The sequence below is a fragment of the Somniosus microcephalus genome, chromosome 4 (genome assembly GCF_052327205.1).
Source record: "Somniosus microcephalus isolate GS21.2 chromosome 4, FLI_Smic_1.0, whole genome shotgun sequence".
Lineage (NCBI taxonomy): Eukaryota > Metazoa > Chordata > Chondrichthyes > Squaliformes > Somniosidae > Somniosus > Somniosus microcephalus.
The window spans coordinates 333,622,248-333,648,933 of record NC_140990.1 but is presented as its reverse complement, the minus strand read 5'-3'; the positions used below and the strand labels follow the sequence as shown (position 1 = coordinate 333,648,933).

At 43.2% G+C, this 26,686-nt stretch overlaps 1 protein-coding gene across 5 annotated transcripts in view; it reads right to left on the bottom strand.

The window, feature by feature from the left end:
* ptpn4a (protein tyrosine phosphatase non-receptor type 4a) overlaps nucleotides 1-26,686 on the bottom strand; it is a 264,046-nt gene that overhangs the window by 97,456 nt on the left and 139,904 nt on the right. The gene's annotated exons all lie outside the window — the stretch shown is intronic.

Here is a 26,686-nt window from a genome sequence, read left to right as displayed (position 1 = left end):
AATAAGCAAATTAACAAAGCTTAAACCCTGAAAAAGCCAATGCACTATGCAGATTTATGTGGTTCATATGCCAAATGCATATATATTGGGATGAAGGACTGTAAACATGCAGTTTACTTGACCATATAGCAGGCACTAAAGCCAGTGTCATGAAAGATCAAGCTAAAACAGAATTATTCGAGTTTATTCTTGAGAGGTTAACAAAAGTCATGTGGCACAGAGGAACTATAACCAAATCGAAAGCTAAAGTTTTTTTTAAGGTGGAACTTTATCCAATTTACATAAATGACAAATGCGTTATACACAATGGCCCAAAATTTGCTGTAACTGGTCAACGAACGGCGGCTGTTGCTAGTCATGCCCGTGCCAGTTGATATTTTGCGTGGCACGTTCCCGACAGCGCAAGATGGAAACGGATGGAAAGGGCAAGCAACTGTATATCACCTTAAACAATCAGACTGAAAGATTGTGAAATTAACAGCGCAAGGGCCGAGAAGGAAGTGTATATTAGAGTGGGTGAATTCAATGTCAAATCAGCGACAGAACAAGAAATTGAGGGAAAGAAAGACTGGATTAAGAGAGAGAAAAGACCGAAAGAAAAAATAAAATAAATTATATAATTTTAAAAAAACAATTAAAACTTGAAGGAATGAGGCTCCACACTTGTTCTAGTTAATTTTCAGCGCCAGAGGTGTCGACTGGCAGCAATTAACACCTATCACATCATTAAAAGGGTACTTAAAACTTGAAATGACTAGACTTAACGTTGTGGCGAGTTTACTTCGTATCTACTGTGCAAGTACAGGAACTTCACACCGATCAGTGCATTTGAATGGGAGCCAGACAGCAAGATGCTGTTTTCATGTAACGGCGCATCTCCAACAGCAACTTTGATTTCTGCGTTTAATCACGCATCTGTCCTCGCCGTTATTTTGACAGCAAATTTTGGGCCATTAGTTTCTATCCTTATAAATTTCTCCAAACACAGCACATGCGCAAAGATTATCCGCCATCAATTCAATGTCCATCAAAAGATAGGCAATGACTCTCCTCCCCTCAGACACGCCCTGATTCCCACTTAAATTTCTGACTCAGCTGTGGTCAGGTTTCCCAACATTTCAGTTTTCAAAACCCCAATTCAGAGGCACATTGCCAAGGTTTCATTCATAATACTCCCACTGTACACATGCAAAGTCACGCTGAAGATATATTTACCACATTGATGTGTATACCTGAACTCCCGTCCTCCCCGCGTCAGAATCTTACTAGTTCGGGGATTCTGTCTACGCCTCTTAATGTGTTTCGCTCAAAACCCCCCACCCCCCCGGAATTATCCAGTAGAGCAAATTAACCAAATTTTAATAGCAGCACACCAAAACACGACAAACACCAAAAATGCACAGTACAAGCTGCACAACATAAAGTTAAGTCATTTTGCAAAATATGGACTGTGGCTTGCTTCTTTCTGACAGCACATTTCTCTGCACTAAATACAATTAACAGTTTTGTAGAGAAAAGCTCCATATGAACAACTGGCTCATTCGTCAACAACTTCCTGGCAACTGCACATACAATATTTGGACGTCGAAGCTGGTGGAGGCTAGTTTCTAAACCTATCCTTGCTCGCTGAATCTTCTTGTTTGGGCTTCTTCCCCGACTCCCACAAGCAGCAGCATGCTCCTGCACAGCATTAAGAATTTGTGTGGTCACCAATTCGAACATCAGGATTTCCTCACCGATTCAAAAACTCAAGTCTGCTTGGCAGCCGCAACAGCATACTTAAGCATTCACTGCTTCAGAGACGGCTCTGGTGCCTGTGTGGAATCCTTGACCGTCAGTCCATGCTGTTGCTTCCGCTGCTCATAGGAAAGCTTGCAGTGCCAACAGCAGTTGGTGATGAATTCTGCTTTTGGACGCAGGCATTCCACGTGAATGCCACCGTTGTCAACCATTAAGGCAACTTTTCTGCCTTGGGATGCTAGGCTTTGTTCAAAGTGACATTCTGGAAAAGCAGCCTTTTAGTTGTTTCTGCACGTTACAAAATGTCTTAACATCCTGAAAACATCAGTGGGGGAGGGCGGAAGCCTGGAATTCCCAATGACTCGCAGCTTTCCTCTCCCCTGATCATGCTCGCACATACCAATATTGCTAATTCACTTTAGTGTTTTTTCAACCCCCCCCCCCCCCATCTGAACAATTTGGGTGATGCAAACTATCATTCAGCTTGGATGCAGCATGTAAAAAAAGGCCAGTAACCTTGGTATTAAATAGGTCTTCCAAATGATGTGATAAATATCAGGAATTTTATTGCACACCCGCGTTGATCCTTTCTCTGGGAATGTCGGGCTTGCTTTCCATCGTGTGGAGCTGGACATGACTACAGGTCAGTTTTGAAAGTGGCTGATCCACGATGCAAAAAAAAAAAAAACAGGGTTGGTTCCAAATTCTTCAGCAAATTCATTCCTCCGTGAGACAAGCCATGAAAGGTTAGCTGCTCTGTTGATTATGGGTTTCAAATTCAAATTAAGCAACAGATTCTGCTCGTCGGGGTTCATTTGCAGTGGGAATTCAAGCTCAAATTAAAACATTTTAATTGAGAGGCATCAATTAAGTAATAAATTTTGAAAGCGTGTTCATTAATGGATGACATTTATGTGCTATTTCAATCAAAACAAGAGTAGACTGCATTTCCTTTCACGGCCCTTGCCCCAAAATGGACAACTTCACATTTCTCTATATTGAACTGCATCTGTCCAGATCACCCTGTAATCTCCTGCCTTCTCCCTCAGTTTGCTGCAACTTCTAATTTTGTATCAGTAAACATCAATACATTATTCCTCTTCTGCTCACTTCCAAATCATTATATGAGCTGGTAAATCTCCCGTGGCGTTCCACACAGTGCCGAGAATACGGTCCCACTCAGCAGTTTGTTGTCTGCATGATGCTGCTATCAGTCTCTGCTCTTCTCCACTTGCTTCCCTCTTCCTTTCTTTAAAAAGGTGGGAAGTGGTCAATGGCATGGCAGGGAAAAGAACCGCTGACAGCTGCAGGTTGCATTCGACAGTGGTGCGGTGCAAGTAAAATATGCATATCAGCAGCTCCTGTTCTCCCCTCATCACTCGCGCTTCCTCCCAACCCCTTGCTCCCATACGACTGCTACCCCTTTACCCCCTTCCCTTACTACTTCATTGCTTCCCCCTTTGAACTATCCTGTTAAGCCAGTTATCCTCCAAATCCCATCATTCCGTTGTCACTCACTTCACCTGTAATGCTCCACCCACCGGCTGGCCGCTCCCACTCATTTCCCCACAAGGGCTGCTAGCGAGAAGCCTCCCAACCCGGTTTTCCACGTCTCTTCCCATTCATTTCCTCAGAGGTTTTGTTTGCTTTCAAAATTCAATTTACAGTGTCTCACTGTCAATAATTAAAATGCTTACATGTTCTGCCAATAAAAAAAACAGATGAGACAATTACAGGCTTCTTTTTTTTTTTTAAAAAAGGAACTAAAATTAGGATGAGGATATTTTAGGAACATAGGAACAGGAATAGGCCATTCAGCCCTTGAGCCTGCTGCGCTATTCATTTAGATCATGGCTGATCTGTATCTCAACTTCATTTACATCCATATCCCTTGATACCCTTACCTTACAGAAATCAATCTCAGTTTTGAAAGGTCCAATTGTTTCAGCATCCACTGCCTTTTTCAGGAAAGAATTCCAGATTGACTACTCTGTGAAAGTGCTTCCTGACTTCACTCCTAAATGGCTTAGCCTTAACTTTAAGATTGTCCCCTCGTTCTTGATTCTGCCACCAAAGGAAATAATTTCTCTGTATGTACACTAGCGAATCCTTTTAACATTTTAAACACCTCGATCAGTTCACCCCTCATTCTTCTATACTCATGGGAATAAAATCCAAGTTTTTGCAACCGGTCCTCATAATTTAATCCTTGAAGCCCAGGTATCATTCTGGTGAACCTGCGCTGCACCCCCGCCAAGGCCAATATATCCTTCCTGAGGTGCGGGGCCCAAAACTGAACGCAGTATTCCAGAGAGGGTCTAACCAAGGCTCTAGACAACTGAAGCATAGCTTCCTTCCCGTTGTACTCCAACTCGAGAGAAAGGCCAACATTCCATTAGCCTTTTCGATTGCTTTTTGTACCTGGCTACCGTTTAGAAAATATTCCAAATTATCTTTTAGGTCCAAAGTGGATGGCCTCACACTTGCCCACATTGAACTCCATTTGCCATAATGTTGCCAACTCACTTAATCGGTCTATGACCCGTTGCAACTTCCTGCTCCCACCTGCACTACTTACCGTCCGTCCTAGCTTAGTGTCATCTGCAAACTTGGGTATACAACTCTACACCTCTTCATCCAAGTCATTCATAAATATGGTGAAAAGTTGAGGCCCCAGAACAGATTCATGAGGAACACCACTTGTCATATTCTGCTAATCAGAGTTCATACTCTTTATCTGCACTCAGTCCCCTACCTCCCAACCAATTTTCAACCCAAGTCAAAAAGCTACCTCCAATTCAGTATGTCCTCATTTTAATAATCTTGTGTGGAACCTTATCAAATGCCTTCTGGAAGTCCATATAGAGAACGTCCAGAGACACTCCCTTGTCTACCTCGTTAGCGACCTCCTCAAAAAATTCAATTAGATTAGTCAGATACGACGTACCTTTAACAAAGCCACGCTGGCGCTCTCTTCTGATCAGCTCATATTTGTTCAAGTGCTCAGTCACTCTATCCCTAATGACAGATTCTAGTAGCTTCCCCACAACTGATGTTAAACTGACAGGCTTGTAGTACAGGAAACTTTGTGTTATCCGGAGGCTAACTGTCTGGAATGCTCGAGCCACCGGCAAAAATCAGGAGCCGTTTGTTAAGTTTTTTTTCTTCTCGTTGCTTTTTTCCTCAACAGTCAAGCTCTGCTGAAGCTGTTGCTAAGCTACAGAGACGCTATGACTGTTTAGAAGCTGTTGCAGGATTTGTTGACAGATACGGAGCTCAAAAGCTTCCGTATCTTTCAACATTAGCGCTGGAGTGTCCGGCAGTTTTGAGGGAACGGCAACAGCTCGGTCCCGTATAGCACAAAGTTTCCTGTACCTGGTTTCTCTCTCCCACCCTCTTTAAATAATGGGAGTGACATAAGCAATTTTCCAGTCTAACGGCACAATTCCTGAATCGAGAGCGCTTTGAATGATTACAACTGACGCTTTTGCAATTTCCTCGCCTACTTCTTTTAACATCCTAGGGTGGAAACCATCAGGTTCTGGAGATTTATCTACCTCAAGTCTCATTATTTTCTCCATTACCATTAAAAAAAAACTTGTATTGAATTCATTAAGATCCTCCCTTGATTTATTTTCAGTTTTGCTTCTATCACTATTTTATCCCATTTGAGAACAGATACAAAGCATTTGGTTTAATAAATCAGTCATGACCTTATATCAACCGCATGCATCTTTATGGGCACACATCTTTCCAGAGCCACTTTCTTTCACAATAATACATTTACAAAAACTTTTACTATTAGCCTTTATTTTGTTGCCTTTTTTTTTCTCTTCAAATTCCCTTGTAGTAGCTCTCAATATTTTCTTTGTCCCTCTTTTCTATATTTCTACCAGTCCTTCAGATTACCACTTTTCTTGGCATTTGTCTAAGTCACATCATTTCGTTTTATACTGCGACTTACCACAAATGCTGACCATGATTGCTTGACTGTACAAGTGGAATTTTTGCTCTTTAGGGGTATGTATTGGTCGCGTATTGTAATAAATACTTATCTGAATGCCTCCCACTGTTTTTCTGTAGGTTTACCTGTTGACCTCAGCCAGTTTAATGTGTGCAACTTACAACGTATTGTTCAAAGTCAGCCATAATCAAGTTTAAAACATTAGTTTGTTGGGATCTTTCTCCTTCTCAAACTCCCATCATGTTATGGTAATTGTTTTGCAAAATGCTCCCTTACTGTCACAGTAATTTATTTATTCTGGCTCGTTACTCATTACTAAATCTAGTATGGCCTTGTCAGTTCAAAAGTGTAATGTTGCAGAAAGCTGTCGTGGATACTCCCTAGAAATTCATTGCCTTTACAACTTAAGCTGATCGATGCAAAACAGCTCATGTTAAAAGTAAAATCTCCCATCTAGCCACTTTATCTTTTGTTATATGCTTCTCCGATCTCCATATTTATACATCCCACTACTGTTATCAGGTTGTCTGTGGACAACTCCCAAGAGTCTTGAATCCCTTGCTGTTTCTTTTTAATTCTACCCGGTGTTTCCACTGCCCGCTCGCCCTTACTGATATACTTTCTTTTAACAGCTGTACTTTTGTTGTCTAGCAATATTGCAACTACTGCCGTTTCCCCCAGTTCCCAGTCTTTTCTCAAGACCTTATAACTTGGATTATTAAGCTCCTATTCATGCCTAGCTTGTAGCCAGGTCTCTGCAATGGCTACATCATCATGCCCTCATACCCTTTGAGCTGAATTTGTGCTTCTAATTCACTGGTTTTATTCTTTATGCTACATGCAGTTGTATATGATTAATATCATGTCTATTATTAATTCCTATATTATCTGAACTTTTTTTTCCATTTTTCTTTTTGCACTCATCTTTCGGTTATCAGTTTTACCATTATTTCTAGCCGAACCCTCCATCTTCTCCCCCTCCCCCCCCCACTTATTGTTTTCAAGTTCTACCTATAGCCCTATTTATCTTTTCAGTCAAGACCATGGTCGCAGCATGGTTCAGGTGCAGCCGTCCCAGCACCGATGCCAACGTCCCAAGAAATGAAGCCCCTCTTTCCCACACCAGTCTTTCAACCACCTTCCTGATCTGTTTATCCCTATGGCAATTTGCACGTGGCTCAGGTAATAATCCTGAGATTACTACCGTCGAGGTCCTGCTTTTTAATTTAGCTCCTGATATTCTCTCAGCAGAACCTCCTCCCTGTACTTTCCTATGTTGTTGGTTCCAACATGGGACAACGTCAGAAATTTTAGATTAAGTATCTTTCTAAAGCTTATAGAACACAAAAAGAGTGTGCAATAATCTATTGTTTTACTCGCATACACCAGTATAAAATAGTCTGGGTTAAAAAGCAGTCAACAGAATTTTTTAAAAACCAACTCATCAGAAACTGCTCAAAGCTAAAGAAAAATACTCCAACAATTCAGCTGACTGAATGGTACCGATGCATCCTGGGAAACTGGGTGCACTGCACATGCTCAGGCTGCACAATGTGAATTCAAGCAACAGCACCACTGTTTTAGATTAAAAGATCATGTTCAAGCCCAGGCTTTTGGAAGAGGTTCAGTATTCAAGTAAAAACTTAATGAAGGCATTAAAAAGACACAAAAGACAATTCAACAGATAGTTAATTATTGTGAAACATAATTTACTGATCGTTTTATTTTTGTTTCGACCCTTATTTTGGAACACAGAAATTGCAGTTACGGAGAAAAATGTCAAGATCTTGCTAAATTCCCTCTTGTATCATATGCCTGATTTTTTTTAATTTTTTTTAAACTAGCCTCAGAAAGCACTTCATCAAGCACTTCCTGAAAATGCAGACACCACATCTATCCATTCACTTCAAAAAAAAAACCCTCAAGTGTATCAAACGTGACCTGCCTTTAACAAATCTATGCTGGCTGCCCTTGATTAACCTGCACATTTCTAAATTCTCACTTATTTTATCTGAATTTATGGATTTGAACGAGTTTGCCCACAAGCAACATCGGACTAACTGTAACTATAAGTTACCTAGTTTATCCATCTCTCCTTTCTTGAACAAAGGGGTTACCATTGGCTACTACCGATCCCAGTGGAACAATCTGCCTATTTAAGGAGATTGAAAGAATGGCCCTCTGCTATTTCCTCTCTAACGTCTTTAATTCTAGGGTGTATACCTTCTGGGCAAGGCGCCTAATCCAGCTCGGGTTCTGCTCATTTTTTTCCAAAACAATTTCTTTTCAAAAATCTTACATTGATTCTTCTTCTGCTGGTCATTATTCTCTTCCTAGTATATTTTCTATTTCAAAAAAGGGTCCCACGATAATTAGTCAGTAACAGTCAAAATATCTCTCGCTTCTTCACACTATGTCCTAAAAATATCTGACTGCTGCAAAAGTTCACAAAGTCGGTTTTAAATCACACTGTACAGATCATGGCGATACATCATCTTGGCAAGGCAGCTGAAGATGTACATCATAACCTTTCATCAACTTCAATGGCATCTATTAATCTTTCATCTGTACCATCCTGCCTTTACCACATGAAGTATATTGATGGCTTAATGGAGTCAAGAGCTTAACAAAAAAGGCTTGGCAGTGAATTTATGGTAGCAGTTCCAGTGACAGTTTTCACCCTCAATTTACATCAGAATTACTTGAAAGAATGACTTGCCTTTTAACACCTTGTCCATTGTCTGTTACCCTATATAAATATGGGACTCCTTATTCAGAAGCAAAAATGGCTCAGCTTTTGCACAATAAAGTTGGATTCCTGCCATGAATGATGCCGACTTTATAGCACTACACAAATAGGGTGCGATTTTACCAGCCCTGAGGAGGTGGATTTGGAGGCGTGTCAGCTGGTAAAAATCGGAAAAAATGACCTCAGACACCCGCCTCCACCCCCAAGAGTGTCTGTTCGGCTGCTTCCAAATTGACCTGACTCCAACTGGTGGGACAGGTAGTTAAGGCAGTTAAGAGCCTGTTAACTGCCCTGATAATCCTATTTTGACAGAGGTTTCCCATTTTCCTGCCTCTGGCTCCTGTTTCCCGTCTTGTCAGAAACAGTCCTGCTGCAAGGAGACGAGTTGGTGGAGGACATGATCTGTAGTGATTATTGGTGCAGAGCTTTAAAAGCACTCCTACAACATGGCTGACATTCAAATGCAACAACTTTGTTGTTGGAGGTTTGAGATAAGATTTTGCCAATCTACTGACCTTGTGACTGGTCAAGCTGACACACATCTGCTGTTTGAACTGATTGGAATAATTTCAGGCCACTGAGTGTGCGCTGGCAAGTTTCTTGCCTCAACTGAAATCTATAACGACAGGATGGGAACCATTTACATCCTCTCATCCTGGTCGTCAGATTCGGAGGAAGAGCAGCGCTGCAGGATGAACAAGTGGCTCAGCAAACAGCCTCTTTGGAGGAAGATGAAGAGGATGAGGAGTGACACCTTGCGGAGTCGGATGTGGCCAATCCAGCAGCAGACGACCACATTGCTGGCCGTCAAACAAGGGATGCATCATCCATGCCAGATTTGCGCAATCTTGCGCTTCAACCACAGGTGGCTGGCACATGGAGATGAATATAAGTCCGACATTCTCAGAACCCCAGGCATTATCTGTCCAATAAACGGTGGTTTGCACTCAGTGTCACCACCAACATTCTACATGGAAATCGCCCTGAGCCCTCACTCTTGAACTTCCATTTCCCAGAACACAGAGGCAACACTTTAGGTGATCTCAGTAGATCATTAAACCTTTTTCCACACTGAACCCAAGTGCGTCTGCACACAGACCTCGAGCTCACCTCAGCAATTTGCAGCCAAGCTGCCTTGGTTTGCTGAGGAGGCCTCCTCCTTCCGTTTCCAGGGAAGAAGAGCTCCTGACACCCTCTAACTCCCTCATGGAGAGCCCTCATTGAACCTGGGTGCAGCCTTAGTTATTGGGGCTGCCGTTCCTGCAGCAGCCAACACCTTTAAGAGAAAAAAGCATTAATATCACTAAGCCAATGACACGAACAAATCTGGCATCTTTTTCATTTCATAGTCAATTATAAATTGAGATATACAAAAAAAAAAAAAATCTTTCTGCAAAAACATTACCAGCAATTTCATTCGTTAAATTTTGTTCAGAAGACGCCGTCAACTCCCCTTTCTATATGCTACAGCACCAAACCATCACATTGACATTTTTCCCAAAGGGGACATGGCCCCTTTAAATTTTCTTTCAAACAACGCGTCATTAGACGCAAGAAACGGACAGCCTCCAAGCGATTGCCTGGAGGGACCCGCACACTGGCCGTAACGAGGCTAATCAATGCAAAATGGTTGTTTCTGGGAGGCGGCTGCTGGGAGCAGGTCGGAAAGCCTCCGAGCAGCGGACCCGCACTCAAGACGCCTCCATTAGTAAAATCGCGGCCATAATCTCCACTTTCTTTCCCCTGCCCCCAACCCACCCATTAGGCAACAGGATACAGTGCCAGGAACATTGAATAGTCCAAGTCCACTACCAACAGGTACAAACCTACAACACTGCTAGCTTATTTGGATTTGGTTCTAAATCACATCACTGCAATCCTGGTCTTATATAGCAAACAAAGGAATTTCATAGGTGTTACATAATCATTACCAATGCTGCACAGTTCAGTATCAACCCGCATGGGGCGGTAGGAAAGCTAGTCTCAGGTGACCTTTGACCCAAAATGCATTTTAAAACACCTTACCCTATTCATGGAAAACAATGGGGTGAGTTTTGGACTGTGACACTGCACGTCATTTTACCACCCAGACTCAAACTGTAGCCCCGATAACAAGTATCAAGTGTAGCATTTTTTTTTTTTTTTTTTATAAATTGTGCACACCTCCCGATTACAAAACCTTACTTGCTGCTATCACATTTTTGTCGCACTGTGTCAGCTTTTTATATTATAAATTCCTAAGTCTACATTTATAATGGAAATTGCCTAGGTCAACATCATTCTGTAAATCAACTCTTCCACCAGTAATGGCACTGCGGCACCTCAGTATTTCCCGGCAACTCAGGCTGTATTGCGGAGAAATTCCTATGCTCCAACCCACTACCTCTGCTTTCCAAACTGCTGCAAGTTTTGAACTCTAAATATAGGATTAGATAAAATCAAACTTATTATTATAAAGCAAGGGCAGAATGTCGAATTTTAAAATGGGGACTGAATTACATAGAAACATAGAAGATAGGAGCAGGAGTAGGCCATTTGGCCCTTCGAGCCTGCTCCGCCATTCAACGAGATCATGGCTGATCATCCAAACCCTAGCACCCGGTCCCTACACCGACAGCCATCCCACCCAAGCCCTAACACCCGGTCCCTGCACCGACAGCCATCCCACCCAAACCCTAACACCCGGTCCCTGCACCGACAGCCATCCCACCCAAGCCCTAGCACCCGGTCCCTGCACCGACAGCCATCCCACCCAAGCCCTAGCACCCGGTCCCTACACCGACAGCCATCCCACCCAAACCCTAGCACCCGGTCCCTGCACCAACAGCCATCCCACCCAAACCCTAACACCCGGTCCCTGCACCGACAGCCATCCCACCCAAGCCCTAGCACCCGGTCCCTGCACCGACAGCCATCCCACCCAAGCCCTAGCACCCGGTCCCTACACCGACAGCCATCCCACCCAAACCCTAGCACCCGGTCCCTGCACCGACAGCCATCCCACCCAAGCCCTAACACCCGGTCCCTGCACCGACAGCCATCCCACCCAAGCCCTCTGCAACCTGGTCCAATGATCCCCCATCCTTTAATCTCACTTGACCTGACCTTGACTGCTACGTGCAATTCCACATGTCATCAGCTAGTATAGAATAAAAACAAAAGTACAGAAGAAAGGCTATACGCTTCCCAATGACCCATCGCAAGCCGCACGGTCAATGTTGATCTCAGTCTTACTCTTCGGTGAGGTGAATTAATCACTGGTACTTCTAGAAAAACCCCTCTCTGACCCTCAACACTGATTGGGCAAATAGGATGACAATTTACATTATTTAACTCTACAGGTTGCATTCTACAGATTACATTCACAATGCCCAGTCTCCCTCATAGCATTTGATCATCTAGAACTACACTTATTCATCTCAGCGTCAATTCCTTCCTTAACCAGGTATTTTTTCAAGTCTTTTTTTTTATAAAAAGGAGTTAACCAGATTACAATTACTTTTGATATTATTTTACATTTCATATTTAAATACCAAAAAATATGCAGTCTTCTGCAATCAGCCTAATAATCAACTTATCCATATCTTTTAGTATTTTGAACACCGTGTGCCTTTCCTTCCAACTTATAAATTTAAATCCCAGAATAATTCTGGCCATTCTCCTCTGAACCTTCTCCATTGCAATGCAATTGGATTGTTAGCAGAATTGCACACAGTAGTCCAGATATGGCCGTACCAGTTATTCAAGGTTATAGCTATTTTTACCTAAAGTTAAAAAAAATCCAAAATATACTTCAGTACTTAACTGACCTAGTTGATACTTCTGATAGAAGAATATGTTAAGGGGATTAGTTGATAACCGCACGGAGTCTCTTTACACTTCTGAACATCTATCCATTGCATTTTACACCTTTCTGTATGAAAGTCTCTTACGTTGTATTCCACCACTGTAAATTCCATTTGGCATTCCTTCGCTTACCTCATCTACTGAATTTTTGTAGAGATTCCATTGAATTCCAGTTACCTGACAACATACCCGGTGTCAAAGCTGATATTAAAAGTACTCTCTTCCATATCATTCTATATAATGCAAGTACTGTAGCAAGGGGATGAATAGTGGAAATTCATTAGCGAATATCTTTTCCCTCTACACCACCTCTCAGACTACTGCCCATTCACCATTTCCTTTCTACTGCCAAACCAATTTTCAATCCTGCTAACGTGCCATCAAATTCACGGCAATTTTTCTTCATAAGCTTCAGTTGGAAAATCTCATTAAACGCCTGATGAAAATCCATGTAATCTGATCCATTGAATAGCCTTCATCCTCCAATGTAATTATTGCTCAAAAAGATATTAGGTCATCATTGACTGAAGTAAGCATTCAGACTTTATTGTAAACAGACACAAAGCCAGGTTATTATAAAACCTTAATAAGCCAGTGAGAATATTTTTAAAAAGGTACAAGTGGCAACTGTTTTCAGGAAAGTAGTTTCATTTACACCAAAATGTAAAAACAACTGAGAATACAAGTTTTTTCCAACCTACTTTATTATTCAGCAAAACTTTTATACAAGTTACAACAGCTACCAAGACTCTTATTAAGCAAATTAGGGCCTTCCAGTACAAATCTTAACATTTTAGCTGGTCTTTCAAAACCACCATTTAGTCAACTGGAAGAACTGACATCTTGGAAACTGCAATCTCATCTTGCACCGAATTCATAACTTCACCAATTACTTATTTGCCACTCAAAGGCCTGAAGAGCTACTACACAGTACAAATTGAACAGAGATTTTCTGAATTGGGATACTGTTTTCTTGTCCCTTCTCCTCTTGGACTTTCATTTTTCTTGGATTTGGGGGAATGGAGGATGAAGAGCACAGATCAGCTTTAAATGTAATGTATTTTAATACTTGATGGGTTATGTTGCTGCCTGCCGACAAAAGCAGCAGCAGCTGAATACTCGCTTGCCCAGCAACAACGTTTTACAAGACTCTTTAGAAATTTATTTTTTGAACTTTAAACAATCCATTGTAATTTGCATACAATAGGTAAAAGATGTGAAGACTAAGGTAACATGCTAAATTGATCACTGATTCAGCTGCCCACAGATTTAAAAACAGTGGGCAAGTCCAATTTTTGGGTGGCAATCATTATGCTGTTCTGACACGCGGTGGGATGGAATGCATTATGCCCAGAAGGAAAGGCGTCACACTGACATATCATTAATAGGATGACAATATACTTAAGAGATCAAGCCTCAAGACATATCAGGAAAACAAAGAGTTCAACATAAAACTAATAACTTGAGCTACATAATAATGAAAAGGCTTCCAAAATCCCCAGGCAATTCATGGCTCTTATATTTGCAACAGAACAAATGAAACAAAGCAAGTGCAGTTAAGCTGAAAGGATATTATAAAAGTGAATGCACTATTTGTAATAAGATGTCATAAGTATACTGTCGTTGACTTAAGCTTATATTCAAGTACAGTACATGTTTAATCTTGAAATGATAATCGAGGCACTGCTGACTTCACATTAACAAACGTAAAAGATTTTAAAATTAACCTTTCTAAAAAGATCAAAAATGCTCACATAGCATATCAAGCCACCTTATAAAATTTCAGGAAAGCATTATAAAATAGACAAACATCTTTTCTTAAAAGTATTTTATGGTCATAAAGAAGTTGGAAAGAACTGCGTAAGAATAGTCTAGTAAAGTGTTCTGGAAGTACACTCTCAGGTTTTCTTTTACTGCCCATTATCTAGGTACACGATACAGTGCCCAGGGGATGTAACAATAAGACTCTTTGTTGTTGTGTAAAGCACATCTTGTGTCCACAGGAGTTTCTCCTCATCTTTCAGAAGGTGGACTGATATAAATACTATAGAGAGATAAAACCAACTAAGCCAAAAAACTAGTTTACTTTATACAGGGCTGAAGTTTTTTTCCCATTGAAATTCAGTCTATTCCAGATCACTCCTTGTAATACAGAAAACAACATATGCCACTCTACTACTGTTCATGGGTTTGATTCAATTTTCCCACAGGATGTGGGTGTCACTGGCAAGGTTAGCATTTATTGCCCATCCCGAATTGCCCTTGAACAACTGAGTGACTGGCTAGGCCATTTCAGAGGGCAGTTCAGAGTCAACCACATCACTGTGGGTCTGGAGTCACATATAGGCCAGACCGCATAAGGACAGCAGATTTCCTTCCCTCAAGGACATTAGTGAACCAGATGGGTTTTTACGACAATCCGGTAGTTTCATGGTCACCATTACTGATGCTAGCTGTTTATTCCAGATTTATTTAATTAATTGAATTTAAATTCCACAGCTGCCGTGGTGGGATTTGAACTCACAGCTCTGGATCATTAGTCCAGGCCTCTGGATTACCAGGAACATAACCACTACGCTACAGACTAGCAATCACTGAAACTAGATGACATGAAACTTAGGAAGCGAGTACACTCCCTGTCGGATTGCTCCCCACTTAGGCTTCAGACTGACTGACTTTCTTTCCAGCTAGAGGGGAAGCCAAAAACTTCCAGCTCGGTTAGGAATGAGCTCATTGCACTACCGAGTAAAACCAGCATTTCAAAAGAATTCGCTTCTCCATCCCCTCCTCCCCCAACAGAAGCTACATCACCTGACCAGCTAGGATTCATGCTGAGCTCAATGTATTAATAACCCCATTGTCTTAAACTAATATGGTACGCGAGAAACAATTCAGTTAGCCGCTGCTTCTGGATTCAGCTAATCGATCTAATCCTTGTAGGGATTTAACCCCTCATGCACCAAATTTAAGTCACCATCTTAATATAAGTTAACCCAAAATCCCTCTTAAGCCAAATAGGCAAAAAGCTCTAAATGTGACCAGTGTGTTGAACAGGTGCATCTGGCGCACCCATTCTGTTTTCAGGAGTTATGTACAAGCATTTTAGCCTTTCAGCACAAATCTTTATGAAGAGAGAGAGCCAAGGATCACAAGCATTCTAAAATTGTTCTTTATGACATAGCCACCCCAGACACGTTTATAAAGGGCTCCAAACCAATAAATACCTAGTTACAGACATTATATACAAGGGTGCTAATTGAGGAGAAGTGCCCAATCTACAAAGTGCTGGCAGTCATCATGAGCAAGTTGATGAATACAGGCAAGGTTCCACTAGACAGGAAATAAAGCAACAAAAAACCCATGACTATGCCAGTTCTGAATTATAATTCCACGGGATGACAGTAATGTTTGAGGGCAACAGCAGCAGGTAGTTTTTGGAAGATGTAACAGATTAAATATATAACATAGTCATTTCTCCAAGGATGATAAAATCCCTGGTAGATCAATTGAATATCCAGTGGATTGTCTTTATTGGCAGGACTGTGACGAAATGTATATTGTGACCACAGTTAGGCAGCATCTTAGAGGAAGACATGGCACACTTCAGTTTTATAACTATTTGCGCTAAAAGTGGTAAAATGGGTGGTCATCAATCAACAGCCTATCGTTACACTAAATATACACCGGTCCCGTAGAGACAGCGACAGCAGTCTCCGCCAAGTTTGCTCAAAGACTTTTACTAATAACATTTGATTTGTCCAGCATTTAAGGCATAAACATCCTGCCCGCTGTAATAAGAGAATTGAGACGGCAGGCCCCAAGAAGCCACCGCCCAAGGCCAATTCAATATGGTCCGAGGAAGAGAATGACACGTTACGACAACTAGGGAGAGAATTTACAGGCACTTGGAATATCAATGTACTTACAGCCAACAAATTAGGCACAAAGTCAAACAAGCGGGTATCCAATAATTGGAAAACCTTCAAGCCAGAGTTGTCTCAGGTCTGTAAAAGTCACTGCTGAGAACGAAGGAACAGAACCAAAATTCTTTGAGGCTTTGGTAGAGGGCGCTAAAGAACCAATTTGCAATGTTGATATGGGTACCTATCAAGACACTATAGCCCAGATTTTGTGCTCCCAATGTTGGAAGCCTTCAGAAAGGCCCTACAAGTTCCAGGCTTCTGCCATGTGCGAAAACCCGGAACTTGCGATCTATCAAGGTTCGCCTCGACGGATTATCCGCACCCACTCAAAATTCACTTTCGCTGGTGCAGAGTTGGGCTATTTGCTTCTGAACCGCCTGCGTCCCTGGGATCCAGGGTCCTTTACGCATGTGTACGCCTGCAGGCCCGAGATCCGAGATCTCCGAAGCCCGGGACCCTGAAGGTAAGTGCGGATTCGGGTCGGAGGTGTACTCCAACCCGATAAAAACATTCCGACCCAGTCAAAGGAGGAAGTGAATTCAGGCAAATGTATAACCTCCATAATGATGTAGAAGGTTTAACTCTGTATTGGTGGGGGGGGGGGGGGGGGGGATGAGAAAGGAAAAGCTCTAGGAAAGAATCTTTTGGGAATCATTATGGAACATCCATTAGATCTATCGATAGGCACAGGCCTTATACATCGAAAAGCTGCAGGAAGATCAAAGTACACCCTTTTTACTCAGAGGGTTGTGAATCTTTGGCATTCTCTACCCCAAAGGGCTGTGGATGCTGAATCATTGAGTATATTCAAGGCTGAGAGAGATAGATTTTTGGACTCTAGGGGAATCAAAGGATATGGGGATCAGGCAGGAAGGTGGAGTTGAGGCTGAAGATCAGCCATGATCTTACTGAATGGCGGAGCAGGCTCGAAGGGCCGTATGGCCGACTCCTGCTCCTAATTCTTATGTTCTTGTATCAATACTAGTACATGCAAACATTATGCAGCTAAGGCAGCATTTAGGAGGAATTGAGTATTACGTTAAGAAAGATTGGAAAAGGCTCTCATAACAATTAATGGGAACTCCCTCGGAAATTAATTGCCTGCTTAGTTTGGCAGAATTACAAGAACATCTCTGGTGTAAAGCGTTGACTGTGAATGGTAACTGCAACATTCAGACATTTGCAAAATCTATTGGGATAACTAGATTGGAACTTTTCCTCATTGATAGTTTTTAATGAATACTCCGAGATTTTTTTAAACATTAAAGCCTTCATGTGCCATATTTTCAGATTGATGTCACTTTTAACACTAGACATCTGCGTCAATTATTAATTTAACTTTGTCGCCAACTTGACAGTGCGGTTGGATCACCAACACCTCGAATAAGTACAGGTACAACACCGGTAATCCGGCACCTTCAGTGGTCTGGCACGAATTAAAACCGGCGGAGTGCCGGCTGCGTTCCAAGAGCCCGGCACTTCTCCTCGGTGCCGGGCTCTTTTGCCGGCACTCGCGATCCTCGGGGGCCCAGCCGGGCCCCAGATCGCGCTGAACAAGGCCCCTCCCCTTTCCAGCGGGCGGCCGCGAATGCTTCCGGGGCGCTACTTTTAGCGCCCTGGCGAGGCTGGCGCCCCAATAAGAACATAAGAAATAGGAGCAGGAGTAGGCCAATCGGCCCCTCGAGCCTGCTCCGCCATTCAATAAGATCATGGCTGATCTGATCCTAACCGCCAATCTACTATCACAGAACCATCTCCTGAATCTAACAGAATTAGACACACGAAATAGGAGCAGGATCAGGCTACACGGCCCCTGGGCCCGCTCCGCTACCCACAGGGCCATGACCGATCCGAACCTAGTCTCATGTCCAAATTCCTGCCCGCTCCCCGTAACCCTTAATTCCCTTTACTTCTAGGAAACTGTCTATTTCTGTTTTAAATTTATGTAATGATGTAGCTTCGACAGCTTTTTGGGGCAGCATATTCCATGGACCTACCACCCTCTGAGTGAAGTAGTTCCTCCTCATCTCAGTTTTGAAAGAGCAGCCCCTTATTCTAAGACTATGCCCCCTAGTTCTAGTTTCACCCATCATCGGGAACATCTTCCCCGCATCCACCCGATCAAGCCCCTTCACAATCTTATATGTTTCAATAAGATCGCCTCTCATTCTTCTGAACTCCAATGAGTAGAGTCCCAATCTACTCAACCTCTCCTCATATGTCCATCCCCTCATCCCCGGGATTAACCGAGTGAACCTTCTTTGTACTGACTCGAGAGCAAGTATGTCCTTTCTTAAGTATGGACACCAAAACTGTACGCAGTATTCCAGGTGCGGTCTCACCAATACCTTGTACAACTGAAGCAATACCTCCCTATTTTTATATTCTATCCCCCTAGCAATGAAAGCCAACATTCCATTGGCCTTCTTAATCACTTGCTGCACCTGCATACTAACCTTTTGAGTTTCGTGCACCAGGACCCCCAGATCCCTTTGTACTTCAATACTTTCCAGTTTCTTGCCATTAAGATAATAACTTGCTCTACGATTTTTCCTGCCAAAGTGCATAACCTCACACTTTCCAGTATTGTATTCCATCTGCCAAATCTCTGCCCACTTACTTAGCCTGTCGTTGTCCCCTTGCAGGTTTTTTATGTCCTCCTCTCTCACTACTTTCCCTCCCATCTTAGTATCATCTGCAAACTTTGATATGTTACACTCGGTCCCCTCTTCCAAATCGTTAATATAGATTGTAAAGAGTTGGGGACCCAGCACTGACCCCTGCGGAACACCACTAGTTACTGATTGCCAGTCTGAGAATGAACCATTTATCCCAACTCTCTGCCTTCTGTTAGATAGCCAATCCTCTATCCATGCCAGAATATTACCCCCAATCCTGTGATTTTTTTTATCTTAAGCAATAATCTTTTGTGTGGCACCTTGTCAAATGCCTTTTGGAAGTCTAAATGCACTACGTCCACTGGTTCACCTTTATCCACCCTATACGTTACTTCCTCAAAGAACTCCAGCAAATTTGTCGAACATGACTTCCCCTTCATAAAACCATGCTGACTTGGCAATTTCTAGGCCATTGGGTTTAATTATGCTCTGTGACTGCATGGCGAAGTGTCTATTCCACTTGTAAGCACTTCCAGTACTGCAACCAGCTCGGCCTCCAGAAAGTCCTCGTTGCACTTCCCCCCTCGAATTTTGGTTTCAGTACAAGGAACCCTTCAGTGGTTCGGAATTTTCAATGGTCCGGCACCGGCCTGGTCCCGAGGGTGCCAGATTACCGGGGTTGTACCTGTATTCTCTTTTGCATGTTATCAAAAGAACCCAAGGAGATGGAGAATTTTTTTACGTAATGAGTTATGATGATCTGGAATGCATTGCCTGAAAATGTGGTGGAAGCAGATTCAATAACTTTTAAAAGGGAATTGGATAAATACTTGAAGGGGTAAAATTTGCAGGGCTGTGGGGAAAATGCAGGTGAGTGGGACTAATGGGATAGTTCTTTCAAAGAGCTGAACGGTCTCTTTCTGTGCTGTATCATTCTCTGATTCTCTGAAATCCAATCACTGAAGAGCAGCAAACAACGAAGGATATGGAGTTAGGGCACAGATCACCCATATCATATCATTGAATGGCGGAACAGGCTCATGGGGCTAAATGGCCTACTCCTGTTACTACGTACCTAAAGCAACCAGAGTCCTAAGCGATAACATCATAACTGTAGAGGTCATGCTGAAACATTCCTGCTAAAGCTGTATAGTGCTCTGATCAGGCCAATTCTGATTACCGCATTCAGTAAGGCAGAAGGTAAGCACCTTAGTCCTGGAATGGGGCAGAAAAGAGCCACAAGGTGTTCTCCACTGTCTGACGACTACACTGAGTAAAGATTGGAAAAACATGCCGTCCTAGCCTTGATGATCGCTAGAGGAGAATTTGGAGGTAAGTAACAGAAATATTTCAAATTAAATTACATCTGTTCAAGACAACATCGGTACAAACTAGTAAAATGCAAGTTCAGGAGGGATGTCAGGAAGTCGAGAAGCACTTCACGCAGTGATTAATATCTAGAATGGTCTTGCAAGTAGAGTAGTGGAGGGAGTTAGATGCAGTGATGAAGTGGGGGGGCACAAGTTTTGATAGAAAGATGAGCTTCACCTGTACTTCACATTTGTGACACTGGAAAACTGCTGGATGTTAGAAAGGCCACATACTCTTTGGCAGAGTTTTGAACTAAAAATGTATTGAAACATACATACATTGATGCTGAACTTTTTTTGACCGAGTTGTGGTGATGGAGCCAAAGCCAAAGCTACAAATTAGGATCAAATCAACCATTTGGAAATAAAAACACTATTTCTGCTACTAAGAAAAACACTGAATCATCGAGTGGAGTGGGGGGGGGGGGGGGGAGGATGGAAGATTCCTTTTATCTCCACGGTGCAGCTTGCATGTCTATTTAGTTTATCACCAATTACAAAAGGCATTTGACAACATGGGCAGCAACAACTGAAGTTGCATTTTGGGTTCATAATTCTGAACCAAATGCTGCATTTTAATCATAGAATGTTACAACACAGACAGAGGCCATTTGGCCCATCAAGTCTGCACAAGTCAACTCCTCTAATCCCGTTTTCTTTGCTCCTTTTTAAATGTTCCTCTATTTTACGAGACTATTTCAAAAGAACGAATGGTCTCCGCTTTAACAACTGTTTGCAGCAGAGAATTCTACATTCTAATGAGCCCAGCACGTGAGTGCAAAAGACAAGGCTGAAGCATTTGCAACCATCTTCAGCCAGAAGTGCCGAGTGGATGATCCATATCAGCCTCCTCCAGAGGTCCCCACCGCCATAGAAGCCAGTCTTCAGCCAATTCGATTCACTCCATGTGATATCAAGAAACGGCTGAGCGCACTGGATACAGCAAAGGCTATGGGCCCTGACAGTCGTGCTGAAGACTTGTGCTAAAGAAACTAGCTGCACCTCTAGCCAAGCTGTTCCAGCTACAACACTGGCATCTATCCGACAATGTGGAAAACTACCCAGGTATGTCTTGTCCACAAAAAGCAGGACAAATCCAATCCGGCCAATTAGCACCATATCAGTCTACTTTCAATCATCAGCAAAGTGATGAAAGGTGTCGTCGACAGTGCTATCGAGTAGCACTTACTCACCATTAACCTGCTTACTGATGCTCAGTTTGGGTTCTGCCAGGACCACTCAGCTCCAGACCTCATTACAGCCTTGGTCCAAACATGGACAAAGGAGCTGAATTCCAGAGGTGAGGCGAGAGTGACTGCCCTTGACATCAAGGCAGCATTTGACCAATGTGGCATCAAGGAGCCCTAGTAAAACTGAAGTCAATGGGAATCGGGGGGAAAAACGCTCCACTGGCTGGAGTCATACTTAGCACAAAGGAAGATGGTTGTGGTGGTTGGAGGTCAATCAATCATCACAGCCCCAGGACATCGCTGCACGAATTCCTCAGGGCAGTGTCCTAGGTCCAACCATCTTCAGCTGTTCCATCAATGACCTTCCCTCCATCATAAAGGTCAGAAGTAGGGATGTTTGCTAATGACTGCAGTGTTCAGTACCATTCGCAACTCCTCAGATAATGAAGCAGTCTTTGCCTGCATGAAGCAAGACCTGGACGACATTCAGGTTTGGGCTGATAAGTGGCAGGTAACATTCGTGTCACGTAACATTCGTGTCACACAAGTGCCAGGCAATGACTGTCTCCAACAAGCAAGCGTCTAACAACCGCCCCATGACATTCGATGACATTACCATCGCCACATCCCCCACCATCAATATCCTGGGGGGGGGGGGTCACCATTGACCAGAAACTTAACTGGACCAGGGCAAATATACAAGGGCAAGGCTGGATGGCATCTATTTTAATGCAAGGAGTCTTGCAAATAAGGTGGATGAACTGAAGGCGTTGATAAACACATGGGAGCATGATATTGTTGCTATCACGGAGACATGGTTGAGGGAGGGGCAAGACTGGCAGCTCAATATTCCGGGGTACAGAATCTTCAGGCGAGACAGAGGGGGGGGGGTATAAGAGGGGGTGTAGCAATATTAATTAAGGAGTCAATTACTGCAGTAAGGAGGGATGACATATTAGCAGGTTCCTCAAATGAGGCCATATGGGTGGAGCTTAAAAACAAAAAGGGGGCAAGCACTTTGCTGGGAGTGTACTATAGGCCTCCAAACAGTCAGGGGGAGATAGAGGAACAGATATGTAGGCAAATCTCAGAGAAATGTGCAAATAATAGGGTAATAATAATGGGGGATTTCAACTTCCCCAATATTAACTGGGATAGTCAGAGTGTGAAAGGCACAGAGGGTGTAGAATTCTTAAAGTGCATCCAGGAGAGCTTTTTGAGCCAGCATGTAGAAGGTCCTACAAGAGAGGGGGCGGTACCGGACCTAATTCTAGGGAATGTGGCCGGCCAAGTGGAAGAAGTGCTAGTAGGTGAGCACTTTGGTGACAGTGGCCATAATATGGTGAGATTTAAGGTGGTCATGGAAAAGGACAGGGATGGGCCGGAAATAAAGGTTCTAAATTGGGGGAAGGCCGATTTGAATAGGATAAGGCAGGATCTGGCCAAAATGGACTGGGATCAGCTACTTGTAGGAAAATCCGCATCGGAGCAATGGGAGGCTTTCAGAAGGGAGATTGAGATCATACAATGGCAACATGTTCCCGTAAAGGTCAAGGGTGGTTCCAAAAACCACAGGGAACCTTGGATGTCAGGGGATATACGAGAATGGATTTTAAAAAAAGGAGGGCTTTTGGCAGATACAAAAGGCTAAAGACGGAGGAAGCCCTAGAGGAGTACAAAAAGTGCAGGGGGATACTTAAAAAAGAAATTAGGAGATCAAGGAGGGGCCATGAAATAACACTGGCGAGCAAAATAAAAAGAAAATCCTAAGATGTTTTATAAGTATATTAAGGGTAAGAGGATAACTAGGGAAAAAATAGGGCCCATTAGGGACAAAAGTGGCAATCTGTGTGTGGAGCCGGAAGATGTAGGAGGGGTTCTAAATGAATTTTTTGCATCTGTTTTCACTATGGAGAGGGACGATGTAGACATAGAAATAGGGCGGGGGGACTGTGATAGGCTCGAACACATTAACATCGAGAGGGAGGAGGTATTGGCGGTTTTAGCAGGCCTAAAAATGGATAAATCCCCAGGCCCGGACGAAATGTATCCCAGGCTGCTGTGTGAGGCAAAGGAAGAGATTGCGGGGGCTCTAACACACATTCAGAACCTCTCTGGCCACAGGGGATGTGCCAGAGGACTGGAGAACCACTAATGTAGTTCCATTATTCAAAAAGGGGAGTAGGAAAAAACCGGGGAACTACAGGCCAGTGAGCCTAACATCAGTGGTGGGAAAATTATTGGAAAAAATTCTGAGGGACAAAATCAGTCGCCACTTGGAGAGGCAAGGATTAATCAGGGATAGTCAACATGGCTTTGTCAAGGGAAGATCATGTCTGACTAATTTGATTGAATTTTTTGAGGGGGTGACTAGGTGTGTGGATGAGGGCAACGCAGTGGATGTGGTATACATGGATTTCAGTAAGGCCTTCGATAAAGTCCCACACAGGAGACTGGTCAAGAAGGTAAGAGCCCATGGAATCCAGGGTGCCTTGGCACGTTGGATAAAAAACTGGCTTAGTGGCAGAAGGCAGAGGGTGATGGTCGAAGGTTGTTTTTGTGACTGGAAGCCTGTGGCCAGTGGGGTACCACAGGGATCGGTGCTGGGTCCCTTGCTGTTTGTGGTCTATATTAATGACTTGGATATGAATGTAAAAGGTATGATCAGTAAGTTCACGGATGATACAAAAATTGGTAGGGTGGTAAATAGCGAGGAGGGTAGTCTCAATCTGCAGGACGATATCGATGGGTTGGTCAGATGGGCGGAACAGTGGCAAATGGAATTTAACCCGGAAAAGTGCGAGGTGATGCACTTTGGGGGGACTAACAAGGCAAGGGAATACACAATGAATGGTAAGACCCTAGGCAAGGCGGAGGGTCAGAGGGATCTGGGTGTGCAAGTACACAGATCCCTGAAGGTGGCGGAACAGGTGGATAAGGTGGTAAAAAAGGCATATGGGATACTTATATTCTATGCCTCGGCTAATGAAGGCAAGAGCAAGGAGGTTATGATGGAGCTGTATAAAACACTGGTTAGGCCACAGCTGGAATACTGTGTGCAGTTCTGGTCGCCACACTACAGGAAGGATGTGATAGCTTTGGAGAGGGTGCAGAGGAGATTCACCAGGATGCTACCAGGGCTGGAACACTTCAGCTATGAAGAGAGACTGGGCAGATTGAGTTTGTTTTCCTTGGAGCAGAGGAGGCTGAGGGGGGACATGATTGAGGTGTACAAAATTATGAGGGGCATAGATAGGATGGATACTAAGGAGCTTTTTCCCTTAGTAGAAGGGTCAATAACTAGGGGGCATAGATTCAAGGTAAAGGGCGGGAGGTTTAGAGGGGATTTGAGAAAGAACTTTTTCACCCAGAGGGTGGTTGGAGTCTGGAACTCACTGCCCGAAAGGGTTGTGGAGGCTGGAACCCTCACAACATTCAAGAAGCATTTGGATGAGCACTTGAAATGCCATAGCATACAAGGCTACGGACCAAATGCTGGAATATGGGATTAGACAGGGCGTGATGGCCGGCGTGGACACGATGGGCCGAAGGGCCTCTATCCGTGCTGTATAACTCTATGACCAGCCACATAAATACGGTGGCAACAAGAGCAGGTCAGAGGCTGGGTATTCTGCAGTGAGTGTCTCACCTCCTGACTCCCCAAAGCTTTTCCACCATCTACAAGGCAGTCAGGAGTGTGATGGAATATTCGCCACTTGCCTGGATGAGTGCAGCTCCAACAACACTCAAGAAGCTCGACACCATCCAGGACAAAGCAGCCCGCTTGATTGGCACCCCGCCCACCACCTTAAACATTCACTCCCACCATCACCGGCGGACCGTGGCTGCAGTATGCATCATCTGCACGATACACTGCAGCAACTGACCAAGGCTTCTTCGGCAGCACCTCCCAAACCCGCAATCTCTTCCACCTAGAAGGACAAGGGCAGCAGGTGCATGGGAACACCACCACCTCCAAGTCACACCATCCTGACTTAGAAGTATATCGCCGATCCATCGTCACTAGATCAAAATCCTGGAGCTCCCTACCTAACAGCACTGTGGGAGCACCTTCACCACACGGACTGCAGCAGTTCAAGGCGGCGGCTCACCACCACCTCTCTCAAGGGCAACTAGAGACAGGCAATAAATGCTGGCCTTGTTAGTGACGCCTGCATCCCATAAACAAATATAAAAAAAGCTGCCCCATGTAAAGAAATGCTTTCCAACATTCCCTTTAATTCTTTATGCGATACCACTAGGTACTTTAATACCTAGTCTGCTGCTTAATTTTTTTTAAACAGAAATATAGCTCCTCAAATACCAGAGTGCCCCATTATTTTATAGTATATTTACTGACAATATGTATACGTAGTTAAAAGATTTATCCACTTTGATACTGGCGGTCAAGATTTTGCAAAAAAATACATAACTGACAGCCAGTGTGCCATCAAAATGGATAAATCTATTAGCTACCTATACTTATTGACATAGATACACATATGTGCATGTGTATATAATGCATAGCTATATTATATCCTGTACACACACGCAGATATATACACTCACACCAATACATAATGTTTAACTATATAGCCAAATCAGTAGAAAGTCAGAGGAAATCCTGCTCAACTTTTATAGTGCTATATGTTAAGACCACAACAACAACAACTTGCATTTGTATAGTGCTGTTAATGTAGTAAAATGTCCCACGGCAACAAAAATTCTTAAAACACCTCAAGAATTGTGTCTAGCTCTGATCACACAGACACACAGGAGAAATTCAAGTTGTGGAGTCAGTGCAGAGAGTCATAAAGCTGATTGTAACCCTGGCCTCGAACACTGGCAAAGAAAAAGAATCGTGAACTTTTCAGCCTTGAAAGGAAGTGTTTGAGAGATGAGCTTTTAAACATATGCGAGAGTAAATGGTATTGAAAAGGCAAATTGGAAAATTACTTCAAACTAAATTGAAAGTAGGAAAGAATGGAGAGGTTCAAAATAGCAAAAGGCAAATTTAGGACTGAGATTAGCAAGTAGTTCTTCAGGCAGAGCAATCAATATACGAAATGGGCTCCCAGATAAGAGTACTGGAGGCGAAAGCTGTGGAAACATTAATAACTGAATGCTGCAATGGGGGAACTTGAGGGGTTTCTGGATAGATGAACTGAAGTCTTTTTCATCCATAATTATCATGTGAAGTGTAATGCTAACCTAATGCACTTCCTGACAAGACTACTAAATGTTTATAAAAATAATGCATTAATTCTGGTTACTTGCTAGAAAATG